The sequence below is a fragment of the Esox lucius genome, chromosome 25, assembly GCF_011004845.1.
Source record: "Esox lucius isolate fEsoLuc1 chromosome 25, fEsoLuc1.pri, whole genome shotgun sequence".
In the NCBI taxonomy this organism is placed as follows: domain Eukaryota; kingdom Metazoa; phylum Chordata; class Actinopteri; order Esociformes; family Esocidae; genus Esox; species Esox lucius.
This window is the reverse complement of record NC_047593.1, coordinates 14327552-14349948: the sequence shown is the minus strand read 5'-3', so window position 1 is coordinate 14349948 and position 22397 is coordinate 14327552. Positions and strand designations below refer to the sequence as shown.

Genomic DNA, 22397 nt, shown 5'->3' with positions numbered 1-22397 from the left:
ATTTTGAGACTTAAGGCTGGTTTGGCAGACACGGATTGAGCCTTGTCCAGGACCTAAAAATCCAGTTCAATAGAAAACTCTGTTGAGCTTGTTTTTTCAGTCCTAGACTATGCTTAATCTGTGTCTGTGAAACCGGCCCTTAAAGAGTAGTATATACTTTGTTTTGCTTGCTGTTAACATCATCTTAATCTCTATAAGGGAAGTTTGTGGTAGTTGGAAATCAGACTGTATATGTGCAAGTGCTTGAGCAAGAGATGGTAGCAGCATTGTATACTGCTATCATCATAAAAATGAAAATTCCAGTATGAACAAAGTGAACAACAAAGGAACTAACTTTCAAACCTGGTGAACTCCTTTGTGAGCTACTACATAATTATATTCAACCCCATCCTTTATAGTGGTCTGGGTTCCATCACTGAAGTAATCGTGAAACCATAAGCAGGTGTCAAAAGCCAAGCCCAACGATATCCATGTATTCATCGAAATGGAGTGATGAACAGTATCAAAAACCTTTGACAGGTCAATAAACAAAGCCACACAAATCGATTTTTTTATACATTGCTTTGTGGATACCATTTACAATCAATGAGGTTGCAGTAATAGTACGGTGCCCAGGTCTAAAACATGACTTCCAAACATTCAGAATGAAAAAGAATGCAACTGTATTTACGAAAGACAAATGTTTGCTAAGTAAGACAATTTAAAAAGAGGCCAATAGTTATCAAGGTCACTACTATTGCCACCCGTATGTAGCAACAGCACATTGGCAGTTTTATCATGACGTCATTTGTACTTGACGAGTTTGGAAGATGACGGACGACGCGGGTTTCTTAATGGTATAACCTGGGGGGAAATGCTTTTTTTTTTGTTAGCGAGGAACAAATTCAAACCCCGGATGTTAATTCCGAAATTGTACACATGACTTCAACGAGAAAATATTTCACTTTGCTCCCCTGCTCACGCTGGATGTGCATGTATACCGCCCTATCCAACAGCTAACTGCGCGCGCCAGACTGAGGTTACTCAAGCTACCTCTGAGTGGGCCAAGCGCTGGCCATTAGAGGTAAGATAATTAACTTTTTTGTTCTGTAACTGTTTTGGTAAAACCTCAGACGCATATATATTGTATATTTCCTCAGTAAATTAAAGTGTAGTGAAATACATAAACGATATAACAATATGTATAACTCAAATGTCAATACAATTTTAAATTTTGCGTTACAGACTGTAGCGTGGCAGTGATGCACTGGGCGTGGTTCTGATTGAGTCAGGCTGCATTACAGAAAGTTGAGTGTTTGGTGTTTTGCCCATTTCATACATACATTTTATTGATAATAAAGGCCTGCATATTCATTTGCCTTATCCATTGGGTAAATGAAGAACGTGTAGTCAACGACTTATACTGTCAAACCTTGCTTTAAAGAGAGTACTGAAACAGAGACAAGACAAACCTTGGAGAAGCAAAAGTGTGGGATTCAAATCTGGCCCTCCAAACCAGTTCCACTCCATTATTTCATTGCAACCCTCTAATTGGGGACTTATTTAGACGGGACACCAGGTGGATGCAGTTAATGATCAGGTATGACAGGAGGCTGAATCCTTTGATTAGGTGTTTGCAATGGGATATTTGTAATTCAGATATGTTGTGGATAATGAAAGCCTACATGATGTCTAATGCATTGAAGTGGGCAAATATAGGAAGTGTGGTCAAATCTTTAGACGTTCAAACCATGCTTTACCGAGATTAGTGATATATTGATTGAATATTGGTTGTCACTGATTTTATGTGACAGCTATGTACATAATACATTGTTTATTATCACATACTGCAATTCTGCAGTTTAAAATGTATGTTAGCAGGAATGCCCAAATATCTTTTGAAATTGGTGTCTAGTGCAAATTAACTCTTTTGGGAGTCATTGCGTATCCCGTTGTGTATTGTGTAATGTATAGACAATTACTCTAGGCCTTCTCTGTTAATAGACCTGCATGAAAAGCAATCAAATGATACAGTTTAGACAATTGGCAATTGTCTGTTTTAACACGTTCCCACGGTAGAGTTGATATATAATATTTTAACCACTACGTCGCTGGACTTTTCCAGGGTTTAGATCCGTTCTTCATCCTGACTCTTGTATGTGGAGGCTGACTGTCTGCAGTGGAAGTGATAACACTGGGAACATACTTTGGTGCCGTCTCTGATACCTACAATGGGGCACAAATTGTACTGTAATGGTAATATAGCATTTGACAAATATTTATCCGGGACATTGGTCAATATATAATCAGTCAGCGTTGACTTTGTAGGCTGCTTCAGGTTAGGCCATGTTGGCTTAGTGATTAGCTGGTTAAGGTTTAGCTTAAAACAGAACTCTTATATTATCTGAATCCTGGGTTTCCCAGTCCATGCTAACATCTCTAAGGGTTAATCCTTCTTCAGATATCATATAGAGGCTAGAATATTAAGTCCATTAGCTGGTTAATTGACTTGACTGTAACAAAACAGCTGTGTCTTAATGTAAGGCTGAGGTCTAACAGTCACAGTTGTTTTGGAGCGGAGATGGACTTTAACACTGAGGGGTTGTTATTTGTATTTTTTTGTGTAAAGATTCAGCTCCTTAGCATTTTCAAATGTATCGCCATTCAAAATCGGCTTCACCTTGTCGCTCTTGCAAATATCTGTCAGTTGGCTGCCCCCCCACCTTATGATAGAGTGGCACTTCTGTGCCGTGCGCCGAGACACGGTTGCGTTGGATGGTGGGAAAAAAATAGATTGTGGCGGGACTGGTAGCCGATGAAAAGACTGAGGCAGATGAAAGGCATTTTTTGAGGTAAAGTTTGTGGTAAAGGTAAAGGTTGTGGTAAAAGCCAAGGAGTGGTTGGTCTCTGGTAAGGTTGTCTCTCTGAATCCCATTGTGAATGCTTGCATTCTCCATTAGACAGGAGCTTCAAAACGGCTGCCTGAAATCAGTGGCATTGATTTGTTGCTTTAGTCGTTATTAGCATATGGCTGCTTATTATGCTGATAAAACCAAATACATGTTGTTTTCAAACTCAAAGAAAAGAAATCGCATTTAACCCTCACTGCCGTTTATGCTTTGATCTAAGACATCGAAACTCATGGTAGTACGTTCCGTCGCCTTAACACGCTTGGATCTTCCAGTTGAAGGAATAAAATGAGAAATAAGCATTATGGATAATCTTTTTGAGGGGTACTTAACCCATTGACAAACGTCTGTGAGTCTGCAAGTCTTCCGGGTCAAAACACAGATATCCGTGTCGAATTATATTGACGTTGCCCTTTGAAATGTGTCAATGTCTCGTTTCAAAGTCTAGCGTAACACTTCTCCACAGAAGGCATCGTGCCTGGGGAATGCATAGTTAAGGGTGAGCCTTCTAAAGTGCACGTATCCAGCGTCAAACCCAAACATCAAAATGAAACAGTCGAATGTAAACACAGTACACAGTTTCCATCAAATCGCTCTCCGAAATATTTCAACGAAACATGCAAACGAGATAACATGCGGGCGCCCATCTTTCCAAACCGCTTCTCTGTATGTGCACAGGCGCGCTAACAGTTCATGCGGGTTGAGGGAGGATGGTATTTAGGCGAAAGCGTGTGGGTGGGTGTACGTGCCTTACCGGCCACCCGGCCGTGTCCATGTGTGTTCTTCTGCAGGCCTGTGGCGTTTGGCCGGGAGGATCTCTCTCTATGGTGTCTTCTGCAGTGTGTGAGTAATGGAGCGGAGAGCCCCTGGGTTCCAAACGGGGCCAATAGAATGATTACGAGCCTGGCGGAGAGGCCGGAAGGACCGGGAAACTAGGGGAGGATTAGGAGCGGCGGTCTGGGGGAGGATGAGGGCTGTTTGTGGGTTCATTGTGGGCCCTGGGCCTGCCTGTTCGTCCTGCTGGACCTCTGCCTGGAACGATGGGAGCTGTCAATAACCAGGCCAGGGACCCTGTGTGCCAACCTGCCTCTGGGTCTGTCTGTCTGCCTGCCTGCCTGCCAGCTTCTTCTCTGTTTGTTGGCCTGCTGTCTGCCTGATTGAAAGTGGTGTGTGTGTGTGTGTGTGTGTACTATGTTGGGTGTGTTATCCTTTCTGTCTTCTGGCTGGGCTGTCTAGCTTGCTTTCTCTCTTTCTACCAACCGGTCTTCCTCCATGTCATACTGCCTGACTGCCTGTCTATGCCTCTTATCCCGTCCCGTAGGTCTGTTTGTCTCCCTCTGCATCCCAGCAGTTTAATCACATTAAGACTCAAGCGGCGCACGGGTGAATCTCAAACACTTCCAGACGCTTCGTTAGAGTTGTGGGCCTCCAGTCAGACAGAATCGATCCACTAAGTTTTACAAAATTGCCTCAATTCCTCCTCCCGGAAACTATTTGAATTGATAAGACCCAGGCCTGGTTGTGATGAGATTAAGGGGATGGTTTTAATATCATCAATAGAGTTTGTGGAGGAAAGCTATTTATTTACTGAAAAGGGCAATGACAGTATCTAAACTGGGATTGACTCGAGATTCATATGTCAGGATAGGAGGAAACTGATTTGTCATTTTTCTGTAGCACTTTAGCTACAGTTATGGTGCATTTCCATTAATGAATTCCATGAATTCATGTGGATCGCCACCCATGTCACACTGGACCTTGACTCGGGTAGACCTCTGAATTGGTCCTTTATAGCAGACGTTTACTTAACATAGTTGCTTTACGAGAAGTTGAACAATCTTCGATGTCGCAGTGGTTGGCGCTTCTGCTGGCCGCCAGTATTTAGTGTCGCACTTCTTATGGAAGCGCATTGACACTGGAGCCATGTTAGCATAAAACACTGTTGGTCCAATGTTGTGGGGTGAGTCTCAGTGGAAAAGCACTGTCAGGGCCATTAAACCATGCTACGCTAACTGAGTGGGCTGGAGAAGAACTGCTGAGGTTTAAAGGGGACATCCCGAATTTGTTCCTGCCATTACAGCAACAACGTTTTCAAACCAATTCTCCCCTCAACTCGATTTACTTTCTCTTTGGTTCGATATTTTGGGTCATGAGCAGTGTTGACTTCAAGTTGTGTACATGGCACAGGGATTCCCTAAACCTTTCAGCACGCCTACTGTTGACCAATAGAGATTTAGCATTTTAGATTTTGCCTTTGTCTGCATCCAAGATTTTCTGGTGAGTAAACTTGTTCGTTACAACCCTACATTGAAAGAATGTCCCTATAATGACATAGTGTTTTGTTTCTTGGTACTGTAGAGACTAGGTTATTGTCCTGGAAAAATTTATTTGCTTGGTCTATTCCCTCATTGTAAATTAATTTGATTGTTTAATCATTTCCTTATGGCAATGTGCATTTCTTCGTAATCAATGATTTGTGGAAAACTGCAGCAAGCCCTGGTTCACTTGTGTTATTTTAAACTAGAATGAATAACGCATTTAATGCATTTGTTTATTTGTTAGTTGATTTCACCAGCATTCAATAATAAATCAAGATCAAAGAGTGTGAAACATTGGCAGACGAGATCAGCTGTTAGTATCCCATTGATTACAAAGAGGGGGAATGGAGTCATGCCATGTGTTCATTCTTCTTCGTCTGCAGCGAGAAAGTGTGTTAATTGTGGGTGCAGGCTGGAGGATCTGTGGTCGGTGTACAGATGGATTTGTCTTCAATAACTCAGATGCTTGATCTGTGACTTTAGATTTCATTTTTAGCGCAAGCCCAGAATAAGTAATTCACTTTCTAAAACTGTTACAGATCACTACAGTGGATATCAACAGTGTGCACACCCTTATTGAGTGGAAACAAATAGATAATTCCTTAGAAAAATACAACCTTCAAGGCCTGTCAAATTGTAAGGGAATCTCCTGTGCACAGCAATCTTATCTATTCACAGGTGTTCTATAGGATTTATGTCTGGACTTGGCCATTCTGGCTCATTTTTCTTCCCTTTTTGCAAGACATTCTGTGGTTGAATTGGCTGTGTGCTTCAGATTTTTTTGTCACATTGAAAGGCGAATCCTCTTTAAAGGGCTTTCTGGCAGAAGGCAACAGGGTTTGTGCCAAACATCTTGATGTTTGAAGCTTTTCCTTATCCCTTCTATCCTGACCAGAGCCCCTGTCCCTGAAGAGAAGCACCCCCAGCACATTATGCTGCCACCACCATGCTTGACAGCAGGTATATTGGGTCATGAGCAGTGTTGACCTTGTGCCAAACATACTAAAGGTAAAAAAAAAAATGCCTGACACAATGTCTTGCTTTTAGGCTATACATTAAAAAAAAACGGATTTTTCAGTAAACAAGGGGTGTAGACTTCTGATATGCCCTCTGCAAATCTTGTCCTTTCTCAAATCTGGTGAATAAATACGTGGATGAGCCAGTTGCAGTGTAGCTTAATTGAGAGAATATTGTTGAGGATTGTTTAACCAGTTAGACCACCAGTGAGTGAATGTTGTTTCCGGATGGGCAGGCATTTTGACTGAGTAGTGCGGTATCCTCGCAGAGAATGACGTTCTTAGAGCTTTAACTGCATTATTGATTATTAGCACCTGGGAGGACTGTGAGCAATGTCACCCGCCACAGTAGGGAAATGTTTGTTGATAAAGTAGACACCTCACTAGATAGGAGTTGACTGGAGCTGCTTTTAGCAGCCCCGTTAGGGTCTGCCTGTGAACACAACTTGGCCAGTAGTAGTGGGAGCCCAGTGGCTGGGGAACGCAACTCTGGCTCTGCAGCGAGTCCCAGTGTAAACAGCAATCCGTCTGTGTAATAGGACTTGTCAAAAGTTAGAAGTGGATCAGTGGTTCACTTTGATCGGGGTGGGGGGGGGTGGGGGGGGGGTAGTTCACCAGCCTCCACCAATTCAGAAACGAGAGGCTGATAAGCCCTGTTAAGGTTCTCTCTCAAAAATAATGATTTTATTTATTGTGTCTGTATTCGACATCCTTCCTTCCCCCTTCTCATTCTGACACCTGCAGAGTTTAATGTCTGCACCATTTGTTCTTCCTCTCTGCCACATTGGTTATTTACCAACCAACACAAGCGGAGTATATGAATAATTCAATTAGTTTTCCGCTCCACTTGAAGCTTTATGTTAATTGATGGTACATATTCATAATTGGTCTCCCACTGGCCATCAGTGTTACAGGAATCTGGATATTGTATTGTGAGAGTAGATACTTGCTGTGATTGGTTGAATAACCTAATTATCGCCGTCCGCGGCACTGTTTTCTTTCTCTTTCGTTCCCCCCCCACCGTTTTGATGCATATTGCAGGGGAGGGGTGCTGGTTGGCGGATGCTTAATAATGGAGCGGACCCAGATCAGAATTATTCATTAGTGTCATTGCACGAGGATATTGATTGATTCATTGATAGGTGGTTGCGTGCGTGCATCCTCCAAGGCCCCGTCTGTCGGCCTTCATTTTCTGTCGTTGGTGTCATCGGTAGTCTTGGCTGCAGAATCCTTCATATGGGATGCCTTGTCTTGCACTGCTACTCTCTGACTTATTAAACATTTTACTTTTTAAACTTTGATGCATGTTTACTTGGGTTGTATCTGGCCTTGGAAAAACTGTTTGTTGTTGTGGGTTGAAACAACGTCTTGTTTTCTCTCTATTTATAAAAATTCAGGAGGGAGTAAGAGAATGAGAAAGACATGAGAGAGATGCTGTAATGCAATGTTGTCCTTGGTTTAATGATGAACAAACTGGCATTATTGTTACATTGTGTGGGCCAGTAGTGATACGCCACACAACAAGACAACACCTGTGGTCTCTTATGAGAATACTAAACAACATGGTATTCAACCAACTCTTACAAAGATATGACTGGTGATGGAAACGTGTTGGACATTGTCGTTACGTCACAATCAATTGGGGATCGTTTAATCCAATCAGGACGGCAGAACAAGGAAGGAAAAACCTGCTCAGTCATTCTCCACACACTCCTGAACTAGTGCCATCTACTTCAGTGTTCGCTCTTGGTCTGCCAGGACATGACATGCAAGGGTAATTCCTAATGCTATGTGCTTGTGTGTGTGTTTGCTTGTGTCTGTGTATGTGAATCTATTTATTTCTGTACAGGCATCTGTCCCGACACCGCAGGTCCTTGGAAAAAATGTCCAGAAACGAAAGAGAGCAATATATATTAGTTTATAGTATACATATAAATCACTTTGGCAAGGTATTGAGCACATATTCTCGAGTTATGGCTGCCTCAGAACAAAAGCCGTTAAACAATTGGCCTGGCAAAGTAGCTGTGAAATGTCTGGGCCGGGGTACATTGAGTGATACATTTTATGCGTCCTTAGCTTTCCAGGGTAAAAGACGTATTTTGTAGCTGGAGTCTGTCCAGTGGTCAGTGACAATGACACTGATTTATTAGGACAGTAAAGGGAGGGGAGGGGTGAGGGTAGAGACAGGGTTCGTTTGCGCCTAAAGCACTTAATTTCGGAAATGAGAGAGAGAGAGCGAGACAGCCGGAGAGAGGCAGAGCGGCAGAGAGAGCCCCATAGAGACTGAGACACACACAGATACCGAGAGAGAGAGAGCGCGAGAGCGAGAGCTCTATCCCCCATCCAAGTACAGCTGCCAGATCTGCATAGAAATAGAACAATTTTTTTAATGCATAGCAGGCAGAACAAACTGAAAAAGATGTGGTCAATGGAGCGTCAGTGGAATTCTCCAGATGATCTCATCCTGATCCCCATCTGTTCGCCAAACATCCCTATCACCATTTGAGATAACAGGTCGACGAACTCAATTTCTCTTTATCCCTCTATTAGTGTTACAGGCAGAAAAGAGACTGAAGACATTTGCAACAAGCGAAATTCCAAACGGAACATGCCGTTCGGTTGCAACTACCCGTTTAATTTATTCATTGGGTAAGTTGATATGATATTTTCGGGAGGTTGTGCAGGTTGGCAGTGCGTGGGTGTTTGTGTAGACTCTATGTCCTCCCGGACTCCTTCACCAATGCCCAGGTAGGGCTGTGAATTTTACACACCTTTGTGTTACAGCATTGCATGCACGTACGTGCGCACTCTCAAATTCATGCACACACAAAGACATACGCATTCCCTGGTGTTGTACTCTTTACAGCGGCGGCATGTTAACCCGCCTCTCTTCCACACACACACGCACACACACGCACACGCACACACTACCTTGTTCAAGTGCAACCATCTATCTCTGCAGCACAGAGGCAGCAGAAGCCAATGAAAATGAAGTTGGCATTTGTGCTGCGGTCTCATCACCCAGGCTCCGCCTCCTGGGAGCCTTTCTGGCATTTAGCTGTCTGTCTTCTGGACCCGCCCCAACGCTCCCCTCGATTCCTTGCTGCCTCACCACTGCCCAGGGCAGCAATCGCTAATAATCCCCCTCCCTTACTCTCCTCTGACCACCCTTTGCTCCCTCCCTCTGGACTCAAACCCTGACCTTTTCCGAGGCAGCTCGCTTTTCTCCTCTCCGGTCACCCGGCCGGGTTCAGCGCTGCTGCTCTCAAAGCTGCTGGTCTACTGTAAACAAACGGGGATCTCTGACTGTAGCGTAACTCCACTGTAGTGTCTGCCTGGAGGTGCTCTTACGTGGGCTGTCTGTTTGCATCTGTGTTCTTCTCTTTCCTCGCGCACGCACACACGAACACGCACGCAGACGAACACACAGCGATACGTCGGAGGTGGGACAAGGATGTTGAGGGAGGGGGTGACACCAGCTTTTTCCCAAAGACGTCATTTGAAACCAGGTAGAGGTTTATTAACGCGTTCGCCGAGTGTGTGATTGTGACAGCGTTGGGAATCCTGTGGTGAATTCGGGGCTTAAGTGGTGCGGGGTCGGCGGCGCATGTGAGCGTGCGTGCGCACACATTCTTTCATTAAGGCCTAACTGCTTGTGTGCTCATGTGAGCCAGCTTTTGTGTCTTATTTCTTGAATAGGAAAATATTGATTGGTTGTCCACTGCTGAAAGTCCAACCTATACTTTTCCATTATATACTGACAGCTGTGCATTTCATGTAGAGTTGAAAAGCGAGTTGCACATCAATAGTTTAAATTGTTTCTGGTATGACGCAAAGTTCATGGCTCATAGTCCCACTGCACATCATGTCTTACCTGGTTTGGGTACAACAACATTGTAAACCGTGTCAGTTCCAGTGTAGATTCCATTCTGCTATGACACAGCACTCTCTGCTATGTGCTGTCCACGTTTAAATTTTTTTATTTCGTTTTCACGTTTCAATTCCACTTAACACTACAAGGATGGAATGTATTTTGACCTTGTCAGGTCCCCAGTCCAAAACCCAGCAGATTATATCTGTTCATGTGACAACACTGAAGAAATGACACTTTGCTACAATGTAAAGTAGTGAGTGTACAGCTTGTATAACAGTGTAAATTTGCTGTCCCCTCAAAATAAGACAACACACAGCCATTAATTTAAGTGAAAATGTCCAAATTGGGCCCAAAGTGTCAATATATTATATTATATTATAATTTTGTGTGGCCACCATTATTTTCCAGCACTGCCTTAACCCTCTTGGGCATGGAGTTCACCAGAGCTTCACAGGATGCCACTGGAGTCCTCTTCCACTCCATGACGACATCATTGAGCTGGTGGATGTTAGAGACCTTGTGCTCCTCCACCTTCCGTTTGAGGATGCTCAATAGGGTTTAGGTCTGGAGACATGCTTGGAAAGTCCATCACCTTTAACCTCAGCTTCTTTAGCAAGGCAGTGGTCATCTTGGAGGTGTGTGTGTGGGGTCGTTATCATGTTGGAATACTGCCCTGCAGCCCAGTCTTCGCAGGGATGGGATCATACTCGGCTTCAGTATGTCACAGTACATGTTGGCATTCATGGTTCCCTCAATGAACTGTAGCTCCCCAGTGCCGGCAGCACTCATGCAGCCCCAGACCATGACACTCCCACCACCATGCTTGACTGTAGGCAAGACACACTCGTCTTTGTACTCCTCACCTAGTTGCCGCCACACACGCTTGACACCATCTAAACCAAATAAGTTTATCTTGGTCTCATCAGGTTCCAGTAATCCATGTCCTTAGTCTGCTGGTCTTCAGCAAACTGTTTGCGGGCTTTCTTGTGCATCATCTATAGAAGAGGCTTCCTTCTGGGATGACAGCCATGCAGACCAATATGATGCAGTGTGCGGCATATGTTCACTGATAGGCTGACCCCCCACCCCTTCAACTTCTGCAGTAATGCTGGCAGCACTCATACGTCTATTTCCCAAAGACAACCTCTGGATATGACGCTGAGCATGTGCACTCAGCGTCTTTGGTCAACCATAGCGAGGCCTATTCTGAGTGGAACCTGTCCTGTTAAACCGCTGTATGGTCTTGGCCACCGTGCTGCAGCTCAGTTTCAGGGTCTTAGCAATCTTCTTATAGCCCAGGCCATCTTTATGTAGAGCATCTTCTTCCGCTTATCCGGGGCCGGGTCGCGGGGGCAGCAGTCTAAGCAGGGATGCCCAGACTTCCCTCTCCCCAGACACTTCCTCCAGCTCTTCCGGGGGGACACCGAGGCGTTCCCAGGCCAGCCGGGAGACATAGTCCCTCCAGCGTGTCCTAGGTCTTCCCCGGGGTCTCCTCCCGGTGGGACGGGACCGGAACACCTTCCCAGGAAGGCGTTCCGGAGGCATCCGAAAAAGATGCCCAAGCCACCTCAGCTGACCCCTCTCGATGTGGAGGAGCAGCGGCTCTACTCTGAGCTCCTCCCGGGTGACCGAGCTTCTCACCCTATCTCTAAGGGATCGCCCGGCCACCCTGCGGAGAAAGCTCATTTCGGCCGCCTGTATCCGGGATCTTGTCCTTTCGGTCATGACCCAAAGCTCATGACCATAGGTGAGAGTAGGAACGTAGATTGACTGGTAAATCGAGAGCTTCGCCTTGCGGCTCAGCTCTTTCTTCACCACGACAGACCGATACATCGACTGCATTACTGCAGAAGCTGCACCGATCCGTCTGTCAATCTCCCGTTCCATCCTTCCCTCACTCGTGAACAAGACCCCTAGATACTTAAACTCCTCCACTTGAGGCAGGCACTCTCCACCAACCTGAAGCGGGCAAGCCACCCTTTTCCGACTGAGGACCATGGCCTCGGATTTGGAGGTACTGATTTTCATCCCCACCGCTTCACACTCGGCTGCAAACCGTCCCAGCGCATGCTGAAGGTCCTGGTTAGAAGGGGCCAACACGACAACATCATCTGCAAAGAGCAGAGACGAAATTGTGTGGTCCCCAAACCTGACACCCTCCAGCCCCTGGCTGCGCCTAGAAATTCTGTCCATAAAAATTACGAACAGAACCGGTGACAAAGGGCAGCCCTGCCGGAGTCCAACATGCACTGGGAACAAGTCTGACTTACTGCCGGCAATGCGGACCAAACTCCTGCTTCGGTTGTACAGGGACCTGACAGCCCTTAGCAAAGGACCCAGGACCCCATATTCCCCAAGCACCCTCCACAAGATGCTGCGAGGGACACAGTCGAATGCCTTCTCCAAATCCACAAAACACATGTGGATTGGTTGGGCAAACTCCCATGAACCCTCCAACACCCTGTAGAGGGTATAGAGCTGGTCCAGTGTTCCACGGCCCGGACGAAAACCACACTGTTCCTCCTGAATCCGAGGTTCTACTATCGGCCGTATTCTCCTCTCCAGAACCCTGGCATAGACTTTCCCGGGGAGGCTGAGAAGTGTGATCCCCCTATAGTTGGAACACACCCTCCGGTCCCCCTTCTTAAAAAGAGGGACCACCACCCCGGTCTGCCATCCCAGAGGCACTGTCCCCGACCGCCACGCGATGTTGCACAGGCGTGTCAACCAAGACAGCCCCACAACATCCAGAGACTTGAGGTACTCAGGGCGGATCTCATCCACCCCCGGTGCCTTGCCACCGAGGAGTTTCTTGACCACCTCAGTGACTTCAGCCCGGGTGATGGACGAGTCCACCTCTGATACCTCATCCTCTGCTTCCTCAATGGAAGAAGTGACAGCGGGATTGAGGAGATCCTCGAAGTACTCCTTCCACCGCCCGACGACATCCTCAGTTGAGGTCAACAGCTGCCCACCTCTACTGTAAACAGCGTTGGTAGGGCACTGTTTCCCTCTCCTGAGGCGCCGGATGGTTTGCCAGAATCTCTTCGAGGCCAGCCGATAGTCCTTCTCCATGGCCTCACCGAACTCCTCCCAGGCCCGAGTTTTTGCCTCCACAACCACCCGGGCTGCAGCCCGCTTGGCCTGTCGGTACCCGTCAGCTGCGTCAGGAGTCCCACAAGCCAACCAGGCCTGATAGGATTCCTTCTTCAGCTTGACGGCATCCCTTACTTCCGGTGTCCACCACCGGGTTCGGGGATTGCCGCCTCGACAGGCACCGGAGACCTTACGGCCACAGCTCCGAGCGGCCGCTTCGACAATGGCGGTGGAGAACATGGTCCACTCGGACTCAATATCTCCAGCCTCCCTCGGGATCCAGTCGAAGCTCTGCCGGAGGTGGGAGTTGAAGATCTCTCTGACAGGAGACTCGGCCAGATGTTCCCAGCAGACCCTTACAGTACGCTTGGGCCTGCCGAGTCTGTCCAGCTTCTTCCCCCGCCATCGGATCCAACTCACCACCAGGTGGTGATCAGTTGACAGCTCCGCCCCTCTCTTCACCCGAGTGTCCAAGACATACGACCGCAGGTCAGATGAGACGACAACAAAGTCGATCATCGACCTGCGGCCTAGGGTGTCCTGGTGCCACGTGCACTGATGGACACCCTTATGCTTGAACATGGTGTTCGTTATGGACAAACTGTGACTAGCACAGAAGTCCAATAACTGAACACCACTCGGGTTCAGATCAGGGGGGCCGTTCCTCCCAATCACGCCCCTCCAGGTGTCACTGTCGTTGCCCACGTGGGCGTTGAAGTCCCCCAGTAGAACAATAGAGTCCCCAGTCGGAGCACTTTCCAGCACCCCTCCCAGAGACTCCAAGAAGGTCGGGTACTCTGCACTGCCATTCGGCCCGTAGGCACAAACAACAGTGAGAGACCTATCCCCGACCCGTAGGCGCAGGGAAACGACCCTCTCGTTCACTGGGGTAAACTCCAACACATGGCGGCAGAGCTGGGGAGCTATAAGCAAACCCACACCAGCCCGCCGCCTCTCACCATGGGCAACTCCAGAGTGGTGAAGAGTCCATCCTCTCTCAAGGAGTGTGGTTCCAGAGCCCAAGCCGTGCGTAGAGGTGATCCCGACTACCTCTAATCGGAACCTCTCAACCTCACGCACTAACTCAGGCTCCTTCCCCGCCAGCGAGGTGACATTCCACGTCCCTAGAGCTAGTTTCCGTGTCCAGAGATCGGGTTGTCTAGGCCCCTGCCTTCGACTGCCGCCCGATCCTCTTCGCACCGGCCCCTTATGGTCCCTCCTGTGGGTGGTGAGCCCACGGGAGGGCGGCCCCACGTCGCCCGTTCGGGCTGAGCCCGGCCGGGCCCCATGGGGGAAGGCCCGGCCACCAGGCGCTCGCATACGAGCCCCAACCCCGGGCCTGGCTCCAGGGTGGGGCCCCGGCTGCGCCATACCGGGCGACGTCACGGTACACATAATTTTAATCATCATTAAGGGGTTTTTGTAGAGCAACAATTATTTTTTTCAGATCCTCAGAGAGTTCTTTGCTATGAGTTGCCATGTTGAACTTCCAGTGACCAGTATGAGGGAGTGTGAGAGTGATGACACCAAATTTGACACACCTGCTCCCCATTCACACCTGAGACCTTGTAAAGAGTCACATGACACCGGGGAGGGTAAATGACTAATTGGGCCCAATTTGGAAATGTTCACTTAGGGATGTACTCACTTTTATTGCCAGCGGTTTAGACATTAATGGCTGTGTGTTGTTTTATTTTGAGGGGACAGCATATATACACTGTTATACAAGCTGTACACTGACTACTATACATTGTAGCAAAGTGTCATTTCACGTGTTGTCACATGAAAAGATATAATCAAATATTTACAAACGTGAGGGGTGTACTCACTTTTGTGAGATACTGTATATCCTACTGCTAGTGGTAGTAGTTTAAAGGACAATAAATAAATTGGTGCATCATGTTAACAATCAACTCTGTTCAGGCAACTTATCGAATTGGTTGTCCTTTTCCCTTCCATACTGCTCTATTCTACTAAATGATACTGGTACCGATGGGATTAAGCAGTTGTGTGCGCGTGTGCATGTGCACACTATCTACGCGAGTGAGCTTAAGCCCTAGCAGTTTTACAGCCTGTGCAGTTAGCATCTCGATTTATATAGCTAGCGGGTTGTTAACGTGTAGTGCAGCTCAAATGACTGTCTGTCGGCTGAGATGGACCGCTCTACCAGGATCAGATAAACTCACACTCAGTGTTCCCCCGCAAGATAGATGAGCCCATCTCCATGCTAGCGCTGTCAGTGTCGCCACCACCTCTCCTTCCCTATTCTCTTTCTCCCCCATCTGAGGTTCTCCCTTAAAGATGTAGCCGTCACATACATCGCAGGGTAGTCAGGAGCACATCATGATGGCTAATGCATTATTCACAGTTGACTGACAGTGGTCCTTAACTAATTGCCTTTGCAGTGAATGGTACTTCAGTATATAGAGAACAGAAATACTGGGACTGTTGCAAATAAAACAAGAGGGCCTCTGCTTAATGAACGTGCTGTGATAATTAGCCAGTCAAAGATGCAGTAAATAACCCTGAAGTTCAACCGTACTGACAGCAAGCACTTGCGCTGTACTGCCTGGATGTGTACATCTTGGTTCTGTTTAGGCTGGGGTTGCAGTTCTTGGGCGTTGTGGCTCATTATCACAGAGAGAAGAATGCGTGAGGAATCCAGGTAATTCCATGTTGTTAGCATTTTAAAGTAACACCTTTTCAGAAAATAACCTTTTTCTTACACACACACCTACACAGTAACAGAAATGCTATAATAATATAGCGTCAAAAATCCCATTGTTATTCGAAGTTCTCACAAGGTGGCCGGGGTCAGAGGCATGCAGCGTTTATGTTTGGTAAAAAGCGTATAACCGGAATGCAGCATAGTTCTTTTTCAGTGTAGTTGTTGCCTGTGAGCTGCAGGATGGGATGGGGAGAAAGGTGAGAGGATTTGTGGGAATGCTGAGGATGCTGCTCTGGTGGTGGGGCGGTACTTGCGTCCTGTGACATTTTTCATTGTGTTTGCATCCTTGGTTAGCTGTTCGTTATGCCAGGTATCTTAACAACGTTTCAAAATGGTACCTGTTGGTTGGTAGGGCTCCCCTGCCTGTGCTGTCTACTCATCCCACTTTATCATGATACCATGCCTGACCTGTGGTTCAACCTTTCCAAGTTCATGTCGTCCTGTTCGTTTGCGCACTCCACTAGCATCCAGTTAGTCTCTCAAGCCAGAGTCCTCAGTCTTTGAATGGCCGCAGAATAGCCCTCTGTATGACTATGTGTTGGAAATTTACACATGGGGCGGAGAGGTATCTGAAATAATGATGTAGAAGGAGGTGATTTTGGATGAGCGCACCATCTGCCCAAAGTTTCGGGCCCCGCCTATTCAAGCCCCTGGTTTATTGTGAGAGCTGTTCGTCTGATGAAACACTGATCTGAACATGTTTTTTTTTTTCGCCACTTCTGAATGTGCGAAAAGGTTAGCGTTGTCACCAGACGTTGTTTCGGTACCTAAGCTCTGGCAATGCGAGACTAGCTTCTAGCTGAAGCTTGTATCCATTACAAAGTTAAGGTGCTTGCCTACTGAGCGTCATGGGGGACAGCCATCCCTACCTTCAGGCTGAGCTCAAAGTTTACATTCCTAGCTAAGGTCTTTGTTCTGTCACTTTTCTCAACTTCTGTCCTGGCACAATAAATGGTGGAAATAGTTTCCGTTTAAAGTTAGAGCAGCAAACCCTGCTAATTTTTTTTGCCAGACAGTGTAAGCAGAGCCGGCCAAGAAGTGTGAATGTCTCTTAGTGAGTGAGTCAGTGAGTGAGTGACTGACTGACTACCCCTTGTTAAATAGCGTAGTGGTAGTGATGCAGACTAACAAGCCAGAGTCCCTCGTTCGCGTCTTGTCACAGTCAAAACAAATTATGCATTAGATTTGTTCAGGATAGACAAAATTATTGTAAAGAAATAATGCATTAGATTTGTTCAGGATAGACAAAAATATTGTAAAAAATGATGCATTAGATTTGTTCAGGATAGGCAACCTTCAGTAGCCACATTATAGTAAGCCTAAAATAAAACTGTTTACAGTTATATTGCAACTATTTCTGGTGGATTTTGGAAGTACGCGTCCATGCATGCTTTTTGGAGTAATATAGGCTTGATCACAACCCCTTGGGCAGTAAACAAGTAGGGGTTTCCATGATTCTCTTATTTTTCACCTTTATTGATAATTACTGTAACGTTGTTGTGCCATTAAATGAAATAGCTTTGGCGGTGTAAAGTAAATCTTCAGTCTTGCTAGCAATTGCTCCAATATTTATGACTGTTCCAAGTAGTAAGTTAATAGATACTATTAAGCCTATTACTGGCTAATAAGCTGTTAAAACAGCCAGTGGCAAAAGCCATACAGTTCACAGATGCTATTTGTGGTGGAAGTAAACTTAATAAGAAACATTTGTCTGTTTAACACAATGCTTAATTGTGTTTAGTGAAATTTAAAGAGACCCATTTAAAGAGTATCTAAAACAACTCTTTAGCCTTCATCATTGCCTTTCCCTGAACTAATGCTTGTGCTTTTTTCACCCTTCCTTCCAGCATTGAAAGCGGATGACTACTTATTGAGTTAAGTGCTGTTAGCTACTCTGACTAAAATGCTGATAGCTACTCATTGAGTAAAATGTTCTTCATATTACTGTGTTGTCTGGTTGACTCTCCTTTCCATCTTTTAAGATGAGCTTGCCAAGTGTATCTCGCTCTGTGTAAGAGTGTCTGTTAAGTGTAGATTTCAAGACAGGCGTAAGTTTGAAGAAAGAGTTTATATTAGGGATTATGCTTGTCTTCTCTGAATAGATCTGTGTTTACCCTCCAATGAGCTAAGCCTGTCTTTGCTAATGTTTGTTCATCTGTGTTGAGAAATCTGTCCATGATCCTACTATTTCCGGCTCCCTGTCCTTCTCATGTATAATGTTAAGTTATTGGATGTCGGAACTGAGTGGATTCCAGTAGGAATTAATCATCACTGGCAAGCCAGCACGCAATGTTGACTAAACGTACAGTTGTACGGGAACCAGCTGCAAATGGATTGTTTGCTCAACCAAATGGTATGGAAGTTGATTCAACGTCCAATTTCGAGCCAACCAGCTGTTCCTTCTTTTTGAAGGGGGGGAATTGTGAGTTTGTAAAACATTAACAATTGTAATTGGAGTTTGAATCTACCCATCTTTTTCTTTTCTTATTCTTTTTTTTTAATCTTCCTAAGGCTAATTTTACAATGTGCATATTATGTAGAGCTGCAGCGGTGCTTGCCATAGTTTATTATTAACCCAAAACAGATGGCTTTACTTTGAAATCGTTAGGGAAGGAAAATATTGTTGCGTTTTTCATATTCCTTTTTTCTATTTAACGTTTTATGTCTAAAGGCTAGTAATGGTTTATCAAGTCAACAAGCTGTTACTGGCAGCTTGTTTTTTTTAAATTATTTTTTTAAGTAAAGCTATCTCTGTCCTGCTCCCTTTTTCTCTCTCACTCTTTTTTTTTTTTTAAATAGAATTTCCACCCCCTGTGTCCTTCACTCCTTATCTCTCTCTCCATCTCTTTAACTCCCACTCATCCACCTATTTTCTTAGACACGGTATATGAAGTGCAGGCTGTCAGCTTTAATTTGAGGGTGTCTACATGGGATTGCTATTTAGAAATGACAGCATGTTCTGTTTGTACATTTGGCCAGACAAGAACTTGTGTCCTTGTGTTTTGCCCTGAAAAACTCCTTGGTGCTCTGGCTACACTATGACAGTGTGTGTTTGGGGTCGTTTGTCCTGCTGCATTAGGAAGGGAGTCTAGAGGCTGCTAATGTTTACATTCGTGAAGAAGTACAGCCTCAGGAAAGTTGCCTTTGTTTTTGAGAAAATTCCAGGCCACTTGTAAGTTACACAGGACTGGTCATCCCACCAAATTCCTCTTGAGAGATTCACCTAGAAATATTTCAGAATCCTATGGTAACTGTCCGAAAAAAGACTTCAGGGACTTGGCCTACATGAGAGGTCAGAAAGGAAGAAATAACTGCTTTCAGAAAATGATATCAGGACATTTTGGCTGCTTTGACTACACCTTGGTGAAGACCAAAGCTACAGGGACAATATGCACAGGATAAATTAGTAAAAGGTGGAGTTGTATGGCTGCAATGTAAAAATTATACCAACCTTTCAGCAAGGAGGTGGTGGCATTATGATATGGAGCTGCTTTGCTGCCTCAGGGCCTGGCCAGCTTACCATCATTGAATTCCATATCAGAGAGTTCTTGAGGAGAATGTGAGGCCATCTGTCAAAGAGCTGAAGCTGAATGGAACATCCATCTGCTACAGTACAGTGATCCAAAACAAACAATCAAACCTATAGATTGGTCTTAAAAATAATAAATGAAAAGTCATGGAATGGCTGAGTCAAAGCCCAGATCTCAAACCTGTCGCAATGCTGTGGGGGGACGTGCAGCGGGCCATGCTTGCACGAAAACCATTGAACGTGACATGGTGTGTACACTTGCTGTACACACCATCATGTCACATCATAGTTGAAGACAAATAAGACAGTTCCACTTGTAGCCATAATACTACCTCTGCAATGTTTTGCAGATTGGGTGGTGTACTTTGGGTCATGGGCAGTCATTTTGTTTTCCACACTTCTTCTATGACTCTGATACCGGTGAATAGTTTTCTCGCCTGTCCTTGAAATGTTGTTCCCCAACTCTATAGGCTCTTTTAGGTTATTTGTTCTTGTCTTGCATTGGCACTTCCTTGTTCCTTATGAACATAGCGTGAGCCTGGGATAGGATGTATTTGAGTGCTGATTAGGCAGTGTTTATAGGAGTTGGGTTAAATTAAATATAAATTATTTCCTAAGGTGGGTTTAAATTGCGTGCCAAGTTGGTTTAAATTGATGACCTTTATGTCTACATTATCCCCTATGCCTGTTAAAAAGACAGCCATTACCTTTCTCTGTTTTCTAGACATTTTTACTGGTTGCAACTCTGTATAACTTGGAATTATGCACAGCAGCAAAAGGCTGCTTTATGAATCGCTTGAAAATAGTGTCTGAGAGACCTTTACGCCTTCATTAATAAACATTTCTGACTTTATTCTAATGTGACTGTTGATTTTCTATTTATAAGTCATTTTTGCTCATGCATTAAATTTGATTTGAATTTGTATTCAGCCCAGACTCCGAATTGCCAAGCGCGTTGGCCTAATGGCATGAGTGACACCATGTCTCTCTTCTTCCATGTACATTGCCTACCGTACGTAGTAGCAACTCCTCATACCTTTTGGTTGCGGGTCTGATGCCATAACCACTGTGTTACCTGAGACAGAGGCCCTGTTGTCTTCATGTCATGTGTTGTCACTCTGACTCACGTTCGCCCAGTCTCTCTCTTCTCTCTTTCTCCCCTTCAGCTGCTTTCAGTTTTCAGATATTTCAGTTTCTCTAGATATGGGGATAGGGTAGGGATTAATAATGTCCAAGCACTATACAGTGAACCCCAGAAAAAGACAGAATTTCCACTACGTTGACAATTCTGTAATAGGCGCGAACGCACCTCACAAATCCGCGTCGCGCCAATGCCCCCAACGGAAAAGGCTGACATGTTCCAGAATCTTCCAGGGGACATCCAGCTGGGCCAGCCCCACCCTCACGCGCCTGCCTCCTCTTGGGACCTTGCCAGGGAACATCTTTAAGGGTTCCCAGGTAGCAGCTCGGGCCTGAGGCCAGAAGTAAAGAGGTGAAATATGTGGCACCAAACAAGGTGGCAAAAAGGAGTTGGAAGAAGACAGCCGGGAGATGGTACGACCGCCAGCCAGCACTCATTCCTCCAAAACCTCCACCAGGAGGCTGCCCCGGAGTTGACAGTGCCTCCCCAAAAAGAATGTTTGACCTTTGGCTTTGTCTTCTCCCTCCCTCCTGCCCCTGCGCTTGTTTTTGTTAATAAAATGGCTGGCGGGGCCGTGAACACACACCCTCCGTTTCTTTTCCATGTGTCTCTCCCCGTTACAATGCCTTGGGGTATTTCATATGAATATGTGAGTATTTCATATACGCACGTTAATATATGCATACAAACAAAATTTGCCTTGCTAGGTTTTCCACGTTAAACAATGAGGACTTCTGCAAGGAGGGGAAAAGCTCTACTCCGCACACCAAAGTAAACTAAATGTAAGGCTTTTCACAAGGATGTATTGTATTTTTATTTAACCAACGTACTCCAGGTCTGTTGCACAGCGTAACACTATTTTCCTGGTCAGTTATTAAATAAAAATGTTCACACACTGCGACTGTCCCGGAACAGTTATGAAATTTGGAGTCGTACAGTATTACAGTAACCAAGAGGCAGGAAAAGGATAATATTTGCTGCCCATTTTCTGCTCTGCACAGTCCTGTTCATATTTGAATGAAAAACCTAAGAATCATGCCGTGTTGAAAGTGGGTGTTTGAAACCAGTGGTAGGTCAAACAAAGCACTTAATAGACCTAACCTTTATGTACAGTTTGAGGTAAATGTTCCTCAAGCATTCTATTTTCTTCATAATTACATATCACCTTGGAACCTGCTTAGTTGTGGAGAAGAGTAACATATTGCGGTATAATGCTTGGCTTACCTTGTCTTTTTGTAGATCTTCAGTTAACTTATTAAATGTAATGAACTTGCAAAATAGGAGACATGGGAGGACTTTGGAGGTACTCCTTTGACAACGACTCTGGTAAATGTGCCATACTGAAAACGTAACCTTTTACCGTTATTCTCCATATGGCTCCGGTGGTTCCTGACCTGTTGTTGTGTGTTGGAATACAACTCATGCCTCATAATGGGAAGCTAACAATGTCCCCAGAGTACCTCATGCTCATTGACAATGACAGACAAAAGCTGTTGATCACAGATTGGCCCCCCACTTGATATTACCGTCACTCGAGCTGATGAATATTTGCAGCATATAATGAGAAGATCCCACCGAGCTCTTCATTGTAGATTCTAGATTTCCAGGTGTGCGTTTAGACTGACAGTGGGTGCCGGTCTTTGGGGAGTTTTTTAGTGGGGAACATTTTAAATGTATGCTTGAGACTACATTAATTTACCATTAAGCTCAAGGTAAGGAATGGAAAAGAACTGGATACACACTTGTACAGTGGGGGAGAACAAGTATTTGATATGGTGCCGATTTTGCAGGTTTTCCCACTTACAAA

At 45.4% G+C, this 22397-nt stretch overlaps 1 long non-coding RNA gene across 1 annotated transcript in view; it reads left to right on the top strand.

Moving 5' to 3' along the window:
• Positions 1–778: 778 nt before the first annotated feature.
• The window catches only part of LOC105020949, a 37896-nt gene continuing 16277 nt past the window's right edge, over positions 779–22397 (top strand). Inside the window, exon 1 of the long non-coding RNA XR_002196162.2 lies at positions 779–1063. This is a non-coding gene — a long non-coding RNA (uncharacterized LOC105020949). The remainder of the gene's footprint in view (positions 1064–22397) is intronic.